The sequence below is a fragment of the Erpetoichthys calabaricus genome, chromosome 10, assembly GCF_900747795.2.
Source record: "Erpetoichthys calabaricus chromosome 10, fErpCal1.3, whole genome shotgun sequence".
NCBI classification, from domain to species: Eukaryota; Metazoa; Chordata; class Cladistia; order Polypteriformes; family Polypteridae; genus Erpetoichthys; species Erpetoichthys calabaricus.
The window spans coordinates 7,251,678-7,269,648 of NC_041403.2; positions in this window are offsets into that span (position 1 = coordinate 7,251,678).

Genomic DNA, 17,971 nt, shown 5'->3' on the forward strand with positions numbered 1-17,971 from the left:
ACAGCTGTGAAACTGCTCTGCTACGAGTAACCAATGATTTGCTTATGGCAGCAGACTCTGGACAGACCAGCATGTTAATTCTGTTAGACCTTATTGCAGCATTTGACACTCAGGACAGACATGACATTCTACTGTCCAGAATGATGGAGAACATGCCACTGGGTATCTCTGGCACTGCCCTCCAGTGGTTCAAGTCCTATCTGACTGATAGGTAAGAGTTTGTTAGTCTCGGCAACAGCAGATCCAGCTCAGCGCCAGTCACACAAGGAGCTCCTCAGGGCTCTGTCCTCGGCCCTCTGCTCTTCTGTATTTAGATGCTTCCCCTTGGCCATATTATTCGTAGCTGTGGACTGGGTTATCATTTTTACACAGACGATACTCAACTTTATTTCAATGTTAAAAGTGGAACTTCATCAGAGCTTTCTCAGCTCACAACCTGCCTCAGTGAAATTAATACCTGGATGGAGCAGAACTCTTTAAAATTAAATTGCAACAAAACTGAACTCCTACAAATTGGGACTAAAGTGCAACTTAATAGAATGAGCTCCTTCATAGTCCATCTTGGCAGTGATCTCATCAGACCTGCCTCTACTGTAAAAGAAATCTCGGTGTCATTTTTGATTCCTCCGCCCACATAAACCACATTAAGAAACTTTCTTACTCTCACCTCCGTCACATATCCCGTGTTCGCTCCTTCTTCTCCTTCTCTAATGCTGAGACACTTGTCCATGCTTTTATCACATCCTTCATCGATTATTGTAATTCCCTACTGGCAGGTGCCCCTTCTAATCTTCTATCACAGCTCCAGCTTATTCAAAACTTGACTGTAAGAGTCCTGACACGAACCAGCAGCAGCAGCAGCGAGCACATCACACCATCCTGCTCCGTCTTCACTGGCTCCCTGTGTCTTACAGAATCGAATATAAAATCCTACTAATAACATACAAAGCCTTAAACGACCTGCGCCAAACTACATCAGCGACCTTCTCCATCACTATGTGCCTGCCCGCCCACTGAGGTCCTCTGATTCTGGCCATCTTGTTGTGCCCCTCACTAATCTACACTCCATGGGTGACAGCAGGGCCTTCAGCTGTATAGCACCCAGACTCTGGAATGACCTACCAAAATTAATCAGGTCAGCTGACTCCATGAATTCTTTTAAAAAACAACTCAAAACTCATCTGTTCAGTTTGGCTGTTAGCTCTACCTGACTTTATTACCCTTCTCTCAGTTTACCTCCATGTCAAGATGTTCATGTGACCTGTGTGTGTGTGTGAGACCACCAATGATGTTGTCTGTTAGGCCTTATCTCTGAATTTACTGTTGTAATCGTCTTTATTTATTCATCTGGTTTGTACAACACTATATACTGTATACCCTGCCGTTAAACTCTGTGAAGTGCCTTGAACATGGGAAAGGCGCTATATAAATAAAATGTATTATTTTTATTATTAATAGAGAGAGCAGCTTAGACAATAAATGTTCTGAAATGCTACCTTATAAGTGAAGATTTAAAGGCCATTTTTTAATATGGTGCCTTACGTTATTTCCCAAATACCCCTTTATAAGCTGTCTACCTTCTGAAGTGACTCCGGAGGTTTATGCCGACTATCAGAGGTGGGAACTGAATTAAGGGGCCTCGTTGTTTTGCTATAGCGCCTTTCAGGACGCTTCAAACATGAAAAGAGCTGAATGATAACTTTGTAAACTCACCCCCTCCACAGTGGGAGTCGGGTCTGCCATGTCATGTGTCGTGTTCAGGCTCACACTGTGAGGTTTTTGGAGACGCCTTGTTTTAATATAGCGCCTTTCGTAATGCCTATTGTGCAATGCCACCTTATAAATGAAGGCCTAATTGCTAACTTTTTAGCCTCACTGTTTTGCAGGGTGAGCACTGCCTGCCATATTACGTAACTGTGTTTGAGGTGGAATTTGAAAGAGAGACCTTGTCATTCTGATATAGCGCCTTACATGATGCGTATTCTTCATTGCCAGCAGAGTCTTGACCAAATTCTGGCTTGCCCTGTGCTCAGGACTGGATTAACCATTAGGCAAAATAAGCACATGCTTAGGGCATCAAGAGAAGGGGGGCACCACAGAAATTTTCCATTGCTGGATTTACCATGGACCATATGATGCAAAATTGAACCAGGTTCCACGAAAAGGGGCTGCCACATTAAATGGAAAAAATGACATATATACATTTATCCATCCATTATCCAACCTGCTGAATCTGAACAAAGGGTCATGGGAGTCCGCTGGAGCCAATCCCAGCCAACACAGGGCACAAGGCAGGAACCAATCCCGGGCAGGGTGCCAACCCACCGCAGGACACACACACACACACCAAGCACACACTAGGGCCAATTTAGAATCGCCAGTCCACCTAACCTGCACGTCTTTGGACTGTGGGAGGAAACCCGCGCAGACACGGGGAGAACATGCAAACTCCACACAGGGAGGACCCGGGAAGCGAATCCAGGTCTCCTAACTGTGAGGCAGCATCGCTACCCACTGCGCCACCGTGCCATCCTATACGTATATATTTATAAATACAATAGTAATAAAATAGTAATGGAGGTTAATGATAATATTAATCTTGGGAATACAACAAAATTAGAATCTGGTAACTGCCGCACCGTCCACTGATTGTTCTTGTCTTCTTCATGTTGGCTGTCCTGTTCAGTCGTCCACTGAAAGTGAGTGCAGCTCATATATATCAGGGCCCAAAATCTTTTAAGTGCTTGTGGCCTGTAAAGGATTTAATCCGGCCCAGCCTGCGCTTATGTAAAGTTGGCATCTCCCCCCAAAAAACCTCTGCATCAGCGTTCCTCCCACATACCCAAACACCCGTTGACCAGGCTCAGGTTATGCTGCAAGGGCAGGCCTAAGCTCCCTGTGACTCTTAAGTGGGTTCCAAAGATTCGTTAATGGAAAATCACAAGCCAGTTTAGGATTTCCTTTTCTTAGCTGTTATTCGAGGTTAAGGTGAAGAAGTTTCAAAGTCAGGTAGGTCTACTCAGTAATTATGGCACCTTCTACAGTGCATCCGGAAAGTATTCCCAGCGCATCACTTTTTCCACATTTTGTTATGTTACAGCCTTATTCCAAAATGGATTAAATTCATTTTTTTCCTCAGAATTCTGCACACAACATCCCATAATGACAACGTGGAAAAAGTTTACTTGAGATTTTTGCAAATTTATTAAAAATAAAAAAACTGAGAAATCCCATGTCCATAAGTATTCACAGCCTTTGCTCAATACTTTGTCGATGCCCCTTTGGCAGCAATTCCAGCCTCAAGTCTTGTTGAATGTGATGCCACAAGCTTGGCACACCTATCCTTGGCCAGTTTGGCCCATTCCTCTTTGCAGCACCTCTCAAGCTCCATCAGGTTGGATGGGAAGCGTCGGTGCACAGCCATTTTAAGATCTCTCCAGAGATGTTCAATCGGATTCAAGTCTGGGCTCTGGCTGGGCCACTCAAGGACATTCACAGAGTTGTCCTGAAGCCACTCCTTTGATATCTTGGCTGTGTGCTTAGGGTCGTTGTCCTGCTGAAAGATGAACCGTCGCCCCAGTCTGAGGTCAAGAGCGCTCTGGAGCAGGTTTTCATCCAGGATGTCTCTGTACATTGCTGCTGTCATCTTTCCCTTTATCCTGACTAGTCTCCCAGTTCCCCACAGCATGATGCTGCCACCACCATGCTTCACTGTAGGGATGGTATTGGCCTGGTGATGAGCGGTGCCTGGTTTCCTCCAAACGTGACGCCTGGCATTCACACCAAAGAGTTCAATCTTTGTCTCATCAGACCAGAGAATTTCCTTTCTCATGGTCTGAGAGTCCTTCAGGTGCCTTTTGGCAAACTCCAGGCGGGCTGCCATGTGCCTTTTACTAAGGAGTGGCTTCCGTCTGGCCACTCTACCATACAGGCCTGATTGGTGGATTGCTGCAGAGATAGTTGTCCTTCTGGAAGGTTCTCCTCTCTCCACAGAGGACCTCTGGAGCTCTGACAGAGTGACCATCGGGTTCTTGGTCAACTCCCTTACTAAGGCCGTTCTCCCCCGATCGCTCAGTTTAGATGGCCGGCCAGCTCTAGGAAGAGTCCTGGTGGTTTCGAACTTCTTCCACTTACGGATGATGGAGGCCACTGTGCTCATTGGGACCTTCAAAGCAGCAGAAAATTTTCTGTAACCTTCTCCAGATTTGTGCCTCGTGACAATCCTGTCTCAGAGGTCTACAGACAATTCCTTTGACTTCATGCTTGGTTTGTGCTCTGACATGAACTGTCAACTGTGGGACCTTCTATAGACAGGTGTGTGCCTTTCCAAATCATGTCCAATCAACTGAATTTACCACAGGTGGACTCCAATGAAGCTGCAGAAACATCTCAAAGATGATCAGGGGAAACAGGATGCACCTGAGCTCAATTTAGAGCTTCATGGCAAAGGCTGTGAATACTTATGGACATGGGATTTCTCAATTTTGTTATTTTTAATAAATTTGCAAAAATCTCAAGTAAACTTTTTACACGTTGTCATTATGGGGTGTTGTGTGTAGAATACTGAGGAAAAAATGAATTTAATCCATTTTGGAATAAGGCTGTAACATCACAAAATGTGGAAAAAGTGATGCGCTGGGAATTCTTTCCAGATGCTCTTTATGTTGATCATCAGATGCAAGTGAGAATTTCATTGGACTCGGCACACTTCACAAATGAAAGGCCTGTCATTTTCAGTGGCCTCCTCAAGATGGCAGCAGAGGTCCGCCGCGCTCTCCCCACAGATTTGCTCTTTCGTCCGCTCCGCTGTGTCCCAGCGTGCGTGGCGGCCACTGTGTGCTAAAAACAATTGCAAAGTTTACTTTGATTAACTTTATTTTCTATAGTGCCTTTCACGGGGCCCACGGTGATTTACCGTTTAAATCCCCGCTCCAGCACTTCCTTATTTTAACGATCGAGTCCATCAATTAAGCCTGCTTGACAGAAGCGAAGGACACAGGTGGCTTACAGGACTCCCCCATACTTTGGTTTATCACATCTCTCTGGGCGAAGGAATTCCGTTGCTAGGCATTCCAAGAACACAAGGCAGGCCATCCAACAACACGCTCTCAGTTAATGGCCAACTCAAGGCTGTCGTTATCTCCAGCGCCTCCCCAGCTCATGGCTTCACGCTTCCTGCCCGGCATGTCCTCCTCGCTTCACCTGCGACAACAGACTGACCAGAAAGCACAAAGGGGGACATTGAGAGCCGTCTGTCTGACGTCACGCATGAATCGTATCTGACGGGGACGGGGGGGTGGTTAGGTTGGGGTAACCAATACAACTATTTTATAGCGTCTCCCACCTCATTATCCCCGCGCAGCTATCCATTCATCTGTGCATCCACTTCCACATTCGCTACATAATAGAAATTATCAAATACTCTTCTGTAAGGGAAAGGCTAATGCAGCGTTTCTCAATCTTTAAGTATTTGCGACCCGAGTTTTCATAACAGTTTTAATCGCGGCCCCCTAACGTTTTTTTGAAAGGAGCCCACTAATACCAATTTGTTCTTTTTTTAATTAATGATTTATCATAGATGCATATTTTATTATACCTACTTTTATCGACATTTATCTAACTCTATATTTATTTTTCTAGTATCAGAATGTAGTTTAAGTTAATTTGTTTCAGTTTCAATGCATGTATTTTTCTTATATTTGGTTCTTGTTTTCTTTTTTTCACATCTTCACGCCCCCCTTTTTGTTACTTCACGGCCCCTTAGGGGGGCCCGCCCCACAGTTTGAGAACCACTGGGCTAATGCGTCACTTTTTTAGATTTTATATAATGCCTTAGTGAGAAGTCAAGCAAAATGACACCTTTTATTGGCTAATTATTTTGCTTGACTTCTCACTACATTCATAATGGCTAACACAGTACAACACCCTGGTACTATACAATGCCTTACGTATTGATTATATTCAAATACCTTTTTATAACCAATGACCTAAAGCACAAATTTTGTTTTAGTTTTATATAGCGCCTTACTTAGGGTATATTTTCAAAGTGGTTTTTTTTTTAGAAGTTAAGGGCTAAAGCAACAACAAGCTCCTTACGTCTCTCTCTCTCTCTCTCTCTCTCTCTCTCTATATATATATATATATATATATATATATATATATATATATAGAATGTGTACAGTGTATCCGGAAAGTATTCACAGCGCATCACTTTTTCCACATTTTGTTATGTTACAGCCTTATTCCAAAATGGATTAAATTCATTTTTTTCCTCAGAATTCTACACACAACACCCCATAATGACAACGTGAAAAAAGTTTACTTGAGGTTTTTGCAAATTTATTAAAAATAAAAAACATTGAGAAATCCCATGTACATAAGTATTCACAGCCTTTGCCATGAAGCTCAGAATTCAGCTCAGGTGCATCCTGTTTCCCCTGATCATCCTTGAGATGTTTCTGCAGCTTCATTGGAGTCCACCTGTGGTAAATTCAGTTGACTGGACATGATTTGGAAAGGCACACACCTGTCTATAGAAGGTCCCACACTTGACAGTTCATGTCAGAGCACAAACCAAGCATGAAGTCAAAGGAATTGTCTGTAGACCTCCGAGACAGGATTGTCTAGAGGCACAAATCTGGGGAAGGTTACAGAAAAACTTCTGCTGCTTTGAAGGTCCCAATGAGCACAGTGGCCTCCATCATCCATAAGTGGAAAAAGTTCGAAACCACCAGGACTCTTCCAAGCGCTGGCCGGCCATCTAAACTGAGTGATCAGGGGAGAAGGGCCTTAGTCAGAGAGGTGACCAAGAACCCGATGGTCACTCTGTCAGAGCTCCAGAGGTCCTCTGTGGGGAGAGGAGAACCTTCCAGAAGGACAACCATCTCTGCAGCAATCCACCAATCAGGCCTGTATGGTAGAGTGGCCAGACGGAAGCCACTCCTTAGTAAAAGGCACATGGCAGCCCGCCTGGAGTTTGCCAAAAGGCACCTGAAGGTCTCTCAGACCATGAGAAAGAAAATTCTCTGGTCTGATGAGACAAAGATTGAACTCTTTGGTGTGAATGCCAGGCGTCACGTTTGGAGGAAACCAGGCACCGCTCATCACCAGGCCAATACCATCCCTACAGTGAAGCATGGTGGTGGCAGCATCATGCTGTGGGGATGTTTTTCAGCGGCAGGGACTGGGAGACTAGTCCGGATAAAGGGAAAGATGACTGCAGCAATGTACAGAGACATCCTGGATGAAAACCTGCTCCAGAGCGCTCTTGACCTCAGACTGGGGCGACGGTTCATCTTTCAGCAGGACAACGACCCTAAGCACACAGCCAAGATATCAAAGGAGTGGCTTCAGGACAACTCTGTGAATGTCCTTGAGTGGCCCAGCCAATGCCCAGACTTGAATCAGATTGAACATCTCTGGAGAGATCTTAAAATGGCTGTGCACCGACGCTTCCCATCCAACCTGATGGAGCTTGAGAGGTGCTGCAAAGAGGAATGGGCGAAACTGGCCAAGGATAGGTGTGCCAAGCTTGTGGCATCATATTCAAAAAGACTTGAGGCTGGAATTGCTGCCAAAGGTGCATCGACAAAGTATTGAGCAAAGGCTGTGAATACTTATGGACATGGGATTTCTCAGTTTTCTTATTTTTAATAAATTTGCAAAAACCTCAAGTAAACTTTTTTCACGTTGTCATTATGGGGTGTTGTGAGCAGAATTCTGAGGAAAAAAATGAATTTAATCCATTTTGGAATAAGGCTGTAACATAACAAAATGTGGAAAAAGTGATGTGCTGTGAATACAAAATCCAACATCTGTATGTCTGTCCGCTTTTCACAAGAGAACTACTTAACGGATTTAGATCTTTTTATTTTCTAGAATTTGCTTGAATATTCCGGTTGATTCTGTGACTTCTCTCGTCACACTAAGTATCTCAGTTCACTTGCGGTACCGATTTATTTGCGGTAATCCGACAAGAGACGCAGTTTGGGGGTGGCACCTCTTCATTGACACACCGGCCTCAGGGGTATCTTACATCTGCTTATCTAGACAATGAGAGGACTACTTAACGGATTTAGATCGGGTTTTTTTCTATAATTTTTTAGTTTCTCACACTATGTATCACAGTTTGCTTGCCATACTGATTTATTTGGGCGAATCTGAGAGACACGCAGCAGGCCGAGGGGACAGGGGGCAGGACCTTCTTACTGACGTACCAGCTTTGCCCCGTTTACCTTACTTCTGCTTAGCCAGTGAACTACTTAACGGATCTAAATTGGGCTTTTTTCTAGAATTTGCGTGACCATTCCGGTTGATTTTGCGATTTCTCTCATCACGCTAAGAATCACAGTTTGCTAGAAGAAGTGATACATTCACATTCACGCTAATCCGAGGCACAGGCTGCGGGCCGAGGAGAGGGGGAAGCCTGACATCAGGAGTGGGGAGCCGTGCCGGGGCCCTCCTCGCTGTCCTGTTTCACTACAATGCAGGCCGAGCCGTGGAATATTTTCAAATGCCTTTTAATAATTTGTATTTTTATATACATTATATATATGTATATAGCCCCTTGCAAAGGGAATATTTTCAAATGCCATTTTTCAAGTTACGGGCATAAGCACAACTTTTTAATTTTTATGTAACACCTTACATAATGGTCTTTTTCCAATTCCTATTTATAAGTTAAGGCCTAAGGAACCATTTTTGTTTTTGAGCTTTATGTAGTGCCTTACATAAGGAAATATTTCCGGATGATTGTTATAATTTAAGGGCTTAAAACACAGCTTTCTTGATTTTTAGTCAAACGCGGGATTGAATGTCACTTTATATAGCGCCTTTCACAATTAATGCCATCTGAAGGTGCTTTACAGGAGCCGTAACCTCTGAGAGCGAGAGAGGCAGGAGACAAAGTGACACATTCAGGGTCACACATTGGGTGTCAAGGGCAAAGACTAAATCGGAAACGTGTCTTAGCTTTATATAGCACCTTACATAACGCACGCCAGTTCAATGTGCCTTTACACTCCTGCTATTAGAATAAACGGACAAGTCGAACAACCGCCGAGCAGCACGCTGTCACCCAGGGAGTCAAAGGCACAGACTGCACCAGCTAATGTTTCATGGCACCCTCCATGATGGATTCCTTCTCGAGGTCACTTATTGCTCACTTAAAACACCCTTTAAAGAGACCAGTAACAAATGAAGTGACCCGTGCAAAGGCATCAAGAAGGCAGAGACTAAATGTGTCACCATTATATAGATAGATAGATACTTTATTAATCCCAAGGGGAAATTCACATACTCCAGCAGCAGCACCTTATTGATACAAAAAACAATATTAAATTCAAGATTGATAAAAATGCAGGTAAAAACATTATATAGTGCCTTTCATAATGAACCCCCTTCTAAAGGTACACCTGCTCCTGATAAAAGTGCGTTTACAGCAAAAGGACGGTGCTACTGACTAGAATAACTGTATAATGTGTAAGTAGTCAACTCGCTGACCAGTAAATGGAAAAATATTACCTGCAGTACTCTATGAAAGGCGCTATATAAGGCTTCCAACATGACAGATGTAGTCCCTTTGTGTCCCTGAGTCACCTCACCTCTGAGTGCTGTGTTTCTAAGTTTACTGTACCTACGATATCAAGCACATTGTGTTGACTTTAACTGTGAAAGGCGCTATATATCAAGGAACATTCAGCCCTGCATTTCACTCCTTATCTGACCATCAGGTCACTTTTCCTTTATCTGGTCAGGCAGGTGACCTGCTTACATGTTATTTAATTCTTCTAGTTAGCAGTACTGCCCTGTTGCTGTTACCGGCAGTACTCTATGAAAGGCGCTATATAAGGCTTCCAACATGACAGATGTAGTCCCTGTGTGTCCCTGAGTCACCTCCTCTCCGAGTGCTCTGTTTCTAAGTTTACTGTACCTACGATATCAAGCACATTGTGATGACTTTAACTGTGAAAGGCGCTATATCAGTCTTTGACTTCCTATGTGACGGCCATCACGTTGTCACCTCACCTCTGAAGTCTTTCACTTCATAAATGTCCGAATCCTTGAGCCGAACCTCTGGAGTGATGTTAGCTGATAATCTCATCTGCACACTGGGAAATTTTGGGGAAACTTCTGATTTAACCCTGTTGTGCCACTGGGGGGCTGGGGGCAGCATTGCGTGGCTTTTCTCGATCTTCTTGGGTGGTCAAATGACTGCGTTTTTGTCACTGTGTCACCAGCAGGGCGACGCCGGCTCTCATTTTCATTTGTTCAATTTTTTCTGTTACCAGAGAGTGCAGTGACCGCTAGGGGGCGCCACAACACACACCAGGGGGCCTTCAGAAATGCAAGCAGCTTTCCTCCTTTTCTGTGTTTTTAGTTCATCGCTCGTTTCTTCATCCTACGCACGTTCTGTGATGTGCACAGGCGGATTGTTGGCATTTTGTATTTTTTTTCTTAAGTGGTGAGACGTAAAAAGGTCGTAACAGGATGTGGACTTGAGACCCCAAATATCGGTGTGATTTATTAAACTGGTGTGCCCATTGATCGAGATCAGAGTTCTTCCCAGGGCTTGACCATACGTTTCTGTGTAATAATGAGGGACCTGTAAAGAGTTAGAACATTAAAACAATCGAGATGAGAACAGGCCATTCAGCCCAACAAGCTCGCCAGTCCTGTCCACTTATTTCTTCCAAAAAAACATCAAGTCGAGTTTTGAAAGACCCTCAAGTCCTACTGTCTACCACACTACTTGGTCGCTTATTCCAAGTGTCTGTCGTTCTTTGTGTAAAGAAAAACTTCCTAATGTTTGTGTGAAATTTCCCCTTCACAAGTTTCCAGCTGTGTCCCCGTGTTCTTGATGAACTCATTTTAAAGTCACCGTCTCAATCCACTGCACTAATTCCTTTCATAATTTTATGAATAATTCCTCTTCATCTGCTGTAAAGGCTCAGCTCTTTTAATCTTTCCTCATAACTCATCCCCTGTAGCCCTGAATCAGCCCAGTCGCTCTTCTCTGGACCTTCTCTAGTGCTGCTATGTCCTTTTTGTAGCCTGGAGACCAAAACTGCACCCAGGACTCCAGATGAGGCCTCACCAGTGTGTTATAAAGGTTGAGCAGAACCTCCTGTGACTTGTACTCCACACATCAAGGCGCTATATAACCTGACATTCTGTTAGCCTTCTTAATGACTTCTGAACACTGTCAGGAAGTCGATAGCTTAGAGTCCACTATGATTCCTAAATCCTTCTCATAAGGTGGACTCTCGATTTTCTGACCGCCCATTGTGTATTCAAACCTCACATTTTTACTTCCTATGTGTAATTCTTTACATTTACTGACATTAAATTTCATTTGCCACAAATCTCCCAAGCCTGTCTGCCATCCAAGTCCTTCTGTACCAGATTCCAAATTATCTGCTAATCCACCTATCTTGGTATCATCTGCAAACTTAACCAGCTTGTTCCTTATATTCCTATCTAAATCATTTATAGATATTAAAAATAGCAGCAGCCCCAGCACTGCCCCCTGCTGGTCACCAATCTTAATTCTGATGAGGTTCCTCACACCATCACCCTCTGCTTCCTGTGTCTGAGCCGATTGTGCACCCATCTACAAACATCATCCTGAACTCCCACTTCTTTTAATTTGATGCCCACCCTCTCAGGTGGCACCTTATCAAATACTTTCTGCAAGACCTCATCAATAATATCATCTGCTCCACTCTGCTTGTATCGTTTTGTTGTCTCCTCATAGAATTCCAGCCTGCTAGTAAAACACGACCTCCCTCTTCTGACCCCAATAACTTCTGTCCTTGCCAGGTGTTTGCTCAATCTTATCCATAATAATAATTCCTCTTATTAATTTTCCTGTGATGCTCATTAAGCTTACTGGCCTATAGTTGCTCTGATCTGCCCTGTCACCCTTTTTTATATAACGTGATGATATCTGCCATTTTCCAGTCCTTTGGAGTCTCTCCAGTGCCCAGTGACTTCCTAATAATACGTGTCCAGGGTTTATATCTGCACTCGCTGGCCTCTTTAAGAACTCGAGGGTTAATATTATCTGGTTTCCGGTGACTTGTTTGATTTCATCTTATTTAATCTGAGCAGCTCTTCTCTCACTATAATTTCCAAATCCTTCCTTAGTAGTCCCTGTTACTGCTCTGAGGTTATCCACTTGTTCACACGTGAAGGCCTCAGAAAAATGCAAGTTTAGGGCATCCGCTATTTCATTGTCATTGTTCTGTGGTGGGAAAGCATCTTACAAGAATAAAGAAATAGTGAAATAGGTGTGTGTGTGTGCCCTGTGGTGGTCTGGCACCCTACCCGGGATTTGTTTCCTGCTTTGCACCCTGTGCTGGCTGGGATTGGCTCCAGCAGACCCCCCGTGACCCTGTGTTAGGATATAGCGGGTTGGACAATGACTGACTGACTGACTGACTGACTCCATCCATCCATCCATCCATTTTCCAACCCGCTGAATCCAAACACAGGGTCACGGGGGTCTGCTGGAGCCAATCCCAGCCAACACAGGGCACAAGGCAGGAACCAATAATGGGCAGGGTGCCAACCCACCGCAGGACACACACACCCACACACAAACACTCCCGGGCAAATTTGGAATCGCCAATCCACCTAACCTGCATGTCTTTGGACTGTGGGAGGAAACCCACGCAGACACGGGGAGAACATGCAAACTCCACACAGGGAGGACCCGGGAAGCGAACCCAGGTCTCCTTACTGCGAGGCAGCAGCGCTACCACTGCGCCACCGGGCCGCCCGCTGACTAAAATACAAGAGCCGCAAATATGAAATTGCAACATAAAACTGGTCATGAATGAGGTCAACGGGGGCCAGAAACGAAGACCTGGTGCTCGGATGACTTCAGAAGTCAAGTGATATGTTGGTGGCTTTGTGGATGGAGACAGAGGGCTCTGTGCCCCACCGATTTATATCATTCATGCCAACGTAAAAACAATTGAACACGTTCAACAAAACTGGAGGTTTGATTTCAATCCACTCCTTTTAGCGTAGTCGGCAGGATCTCCGTCATTCAGTCAGCATGGATGTGCAAACGTCATCACAGAATGGGATGGGGCTGACAGTTGAACCCAGGATCCTTGTGCTGTGCTGCGGCAGGACCAGCAGGGTGCCCTCGTTTATATATCTGCATTATTCATGCTTAGGGGAAGCAATTGACTTGGCTGAATAAGACCGGAGATTGGGTTAAACCCATTTAAAATTTGGGGACCTACGTTGGAGGGATGTGAAAACTCCATACTGAAAGTATTTGGGTTAGTTTTTGCACCCGGGCAGCAGGACTGACATAGTGCTATAATACAGACTCACTTTATTAGGTACACCAGGCCAGTACAACGTCGGACCCCCTTTTGACTTCAGAATTCTTCATGGCGTAGATTCAACGAGTTGCTGGAAACCTTTCTCAGGGATTGTTCTCCACATTGACGTGATAGCATCACGCAGTTGCTGCACATCCATGATGTGAATCTCCCATCCCACCACATCACAAAGGTGCTCTACTGGATTGAGATCTGGTGACTGTGGAGGCCATTTGAGTTCAGTGAACTCATCATCATGTTCAAGAAACCAGTTTGAGATGATCTGAGCTTTGTGACCTGGAGCGTTATCCTGCTGGAAGGAGCCATCAGAAGATGCGGTCATAAAGTGATGGTCATGGTCAGCAACAAGACTCAAGTAGGCGGTGGCATTTAAATGATGCTCAGTCGGTACTAAGGGGCCCAAAGTGTGCTAAGAAAATATCACAGACACCACCACCACCACCAGTATGGACCATTGATACAAGGCAGGATGGATTTATGGTGTCATGTTGACACCAAAAGCATCAAGTAAGCAGTCAATGTTTACAGCGCCTTTGCAAAGTCCTTAGTAAAGCACGCAACACATGAGCAGCTCGGGTCATACACACTGTGTGTCATGGAACTTTGATCCCTGTGACGTTTATATAGCGCCTTTCAATATGAAAACACCCCCACTGAAATGATACACTCGCTTCTATACACCCATACTGGGAGCTCTGACCAGTCAAGTGTCTCACTCCAGGTCATTCAGGGTGGCAGCGGTGGGATTGAATCATTAACCTTTTGTTTTCTGCTCCAGTGCCCGCCAGTGAAGGAGGGGGCCGGTGGGCCGCTGAATGTCTTCTAAGTTTATTTTTCTCGTTGGCCGACTTTCAGGATCCATTCGTTTGTTCTTTTTGTTTTTTGTTCCTCTCCCCTCTGCCTACAGAGAGCTACAGGTTGGTATCTTCTGCCCCTCAGGGCCCCCATTGACCGTCATATAGCGCCCCATGCTGCTGTCGCCCCTTTTTCCGTCACACAAGACGAATTCAGAGTGAGCCAGCAGAATAGCATTAAAGCGGAGTGGAGATGAAACTCGCAGAGGTGACCTGATCAATGACTGAACTCCCAGAAGGTGAGGCGTGGTGCAGGGATTAGAAGTGCGGACAATGAAGCGCCGGCTAATTCCGTTGTTTGGTGAGAAATCCGAGCCGGGGGCCTGCCTGTTAAATCGCTTTGTGTGAAAGCTGAAGCCCGTCATTAAGGAATAAAAAGCTTGTTTTAGACAAAAAAAGACACTCCTCGTGAGAAGTAAATTCACCCTAATGAATGCCATGGGGCACGAAAACCTTACGCCACCCGAGCACGGGCAGCCATGCTTTTTTCTAAGATGTCTTTTGTGGAAGAACTTTTTCCATGTTAGGTTGATGGAAGCAGCTGCACATCCTTTGAGCAGATGAGAAGTCCAGCCAGCCTGAAAGCAGTCTGCTACATGGACGGGCGCTTCATAGACACCACTAAATAAAGCTGGGGGTTTGAGTGGGAGGGGCGGGGCCTAACAGAAATGGGATAGAAGGGGGTGGGACTTAAAAAAAAAAAAACAACACAACTTTAACATCAAAATGAGGGGGGCGGGGTTAGACTGAAGTATCTGCTGAAAGTGGAAAATGAGGGGTGGGGCCACCACAGGTTATAGGAGGGGCTAATTATGTAGTGGGGTGGGGCTGAGGTGTGTTGATTTACATAAAGGCGGAGAAAATTAGATTAGAAACACTTTATTAATCCCAGATGGGGTGACTGCCTCATAGAATGACCGGCATTATGTGGGCGGAGCCATCCCAGTGTGTCACAACTGCAGTGTCATCTGTGACACTCTGAGCAGCTGTGTAAAGCTGAACCTCCAGTCTCTGGGTCCTGACCCCCCCCAATCTCACTGAGATGGCACAGGTGGTGAACCAGCTGAGGGTAGGGAAGGCTGCAGGAGTCTGTGGTATCCTGGGGTGAACTTCTCCTGGCTAGTGGTAAGGCTGGCATCGCAAGCAATCTTTGCTTCCATCTGGGAGACGGGCACTCATCCCAACTGACTGGAAAACGGGACTTGTCGCCCCCGTCTGGAAAGGGAAGGGTGATCACCTGGACTGCGACAACTACAGAGGGGTAACCCTGCTCTCTGTGCCGGGTAAGGGCCTTGCTAGGGTCGTCCTCAATAGGATCACCTGCTCACCTACCAGCAACTGGAGCAGCCTGGTTTTACACCTAAGAAATCGACCATCGACCACATCCTGGCACTGTGGGGGCTCATGGAGCGCAAACACGAATATCAGCAGAGCTTCTTTTTCGATTCTTTGTCGATTTTCTTAAAGCGTTGGACTCAGTTGATCGAGCTGCCCTGTGGGACCTCCTGAGACTTTGCAGGATCCTCTCAAGGTTGCTGGATATCATGGCCGGCCTGTACACGGGTACTGTGAGTGCTGTGCAGAGTGGAGGGAGACCCTCTGTGTTTTTCCCAGTTGATTCTGGGGGTCCGTCAGCGGTGTGTTCTGCTCCTACTCTGGTCAATGCTTGTATGGACTGGGTGTTGGGCAGGGGCGTGGGGTCCAGCGGCTGTGGGGCATCTGTTGGTGAAGAGAGATTTACTGATCTTGACTTTGCTGACGATGTTGTGATCTTCGTGGAGTCAATGGAGGCTCTGAATGGGGGTCTCGAGAGGCTGAGTGAGGAGTCTGAGTGTCTGAGGCTGAGAGGGTCCTGATAAAAACCAACATCAGGCCTTTAATGACCTCGTGGGCACAGCAGTGTGTCTGCGGCGAGAGTGTCGACCTCGTCGAGAGGTTTACTTACCTCGGCGGTGACATTCATGTGACTCTGGTGACACTTCCTATGAAGTCAGTAGAAGGATTGGGAGAGCATTGGGGGGAGCATGAGGTCGCTAGACATGGGGGTGTGTGACGCTCTATGCAAAAGGACGAAGGTCCAAGTCTTTAGAGTCCTGGTGCTCCCTGTTTGTGAGACATGGCCGCTATCCAGTGACCTGAGACGAAGAGTGGACCCCTTCATGTGTGTGTCTCTTCAGAGGGTCCTTGGGTACCGCTGGTCTGAGTTTGTGTCCCGAATGAGGCCCATGACCTGCATTGAGGGAGCGTCAGTTATGGCACTACAGCCATGTGGCGCAGTTCCTCAAGGGTGGTCTAGCTCTCAGGACCCTCATTGCTGATGGCCAGGCTAAGGGGACGCCCAGGTAACACCTGGCTGTGGCAGATAGGGGGTCATTACTAGAGCGTGGAACTGGACCGTGTGTCTGCCATGTTTGCCAAACAGGATCCCAAGCTGTTTTGTCGTGTGGTGGGTGTGGCAACATGCTGGTGCACCCCAGCCTGTGGGTGTGGCTATTTAAATGTGAATACCAAAGGTAGAAGTGGGGTGTTATGGGAAGTGGAGAATGTATAGTGACAGGGCGGGGCCTCACAGGACAGCCTATTGAGTCGGTGGGCGGGTACACAGGTGACCAGAGTATGATGTGAGGGGCGGGGCCACAGGAGTACAGGCCGCTCCATGCGTATTTTCTTATGTTGCGTCTTTCTTCTCAAATTGAATTCCATTCACTTTTTCCCTCACCAAGTGACACTCAACACCCCAGAATGACAAAGCAAGAGCAGGACATGAATTAAAAATGGAAAAACTGACAGAAGCATTCGGACCCTTTACTCAGTACTTTGATTCCAGCCTGGAGTTCTTTGTGGGTTTGGGGGTTTTCTGCCTTTGTTCTCTTTTCCTCCAGGAGACCATTGGTGGGCAGCACTTGAGATGATCAAGTCGGAGGTCTGGCTCGGTCACTTATGAACACTCCCAGAGTTGTCCCCAAGCCTCTCCTTTGTTGTCTTTGCTTGGTGTCCCTTTGGCCCACCCAGTCTGATGTCCCGTGTGCTCTGAGTGGTCTTTGCTCCAGTCAGCCTTCCCTTGACACTAGTCTCCCAGTCCCTGACGCTGTACACCACCGTGCTTCACCACTGGAATGGCGTTGGGTTCCTGGTGTCCATCCAGACACGCCGCACCGAATCGTCTTCCTCGCAGTCTACTGAGGGTCCTTTAGGTGCCATTTTAGCAAACTGACAGCAGGCTTCTCTGTGTCTTTGACGTGGGGGAGGTGGGGGGGCTTCTGTCTGATGACTCTTCCAAAAAGCCCACATTGAGTTGTGGTTCTCCTTCTGGAAGTTTCTCTCCCATCTCCACACAGAGCTCAGCCTGAGTGACCCTTGTGTTCCCGGTCACCTCTCTTACTAAGCTGATTGCTCCGCTTGGCTGATCTACAAAGAGCTCTGGTTGTTCCAAACTTTTTCTGTTTTAAGGATTATGGAGGCCTCTGCGCTCATCAAGGTGGGGGCCTTCCCTGAAATCGCTGACATCAGGAGGGGACAAACCTGAAGTGACACCTGAGCAGGCCACAGAACTGGCCAAGGACTTGTCATTTCAGTCTGTCGAGCCTCCCAAAGTGGGCAGCAGGCTCTGCGTGTGGCCAGTCAGGTGCCACTCGTGACGTCCATCTTATTAACTCCTACGTCCTACGATTGCTGCGTTCGGCAAGAAAACAAACTTGGAATGGCCGACTGGCTTCTCCCGCTGGCTGTTTACCTTCGTCGCTGTTTCCGGAAGTT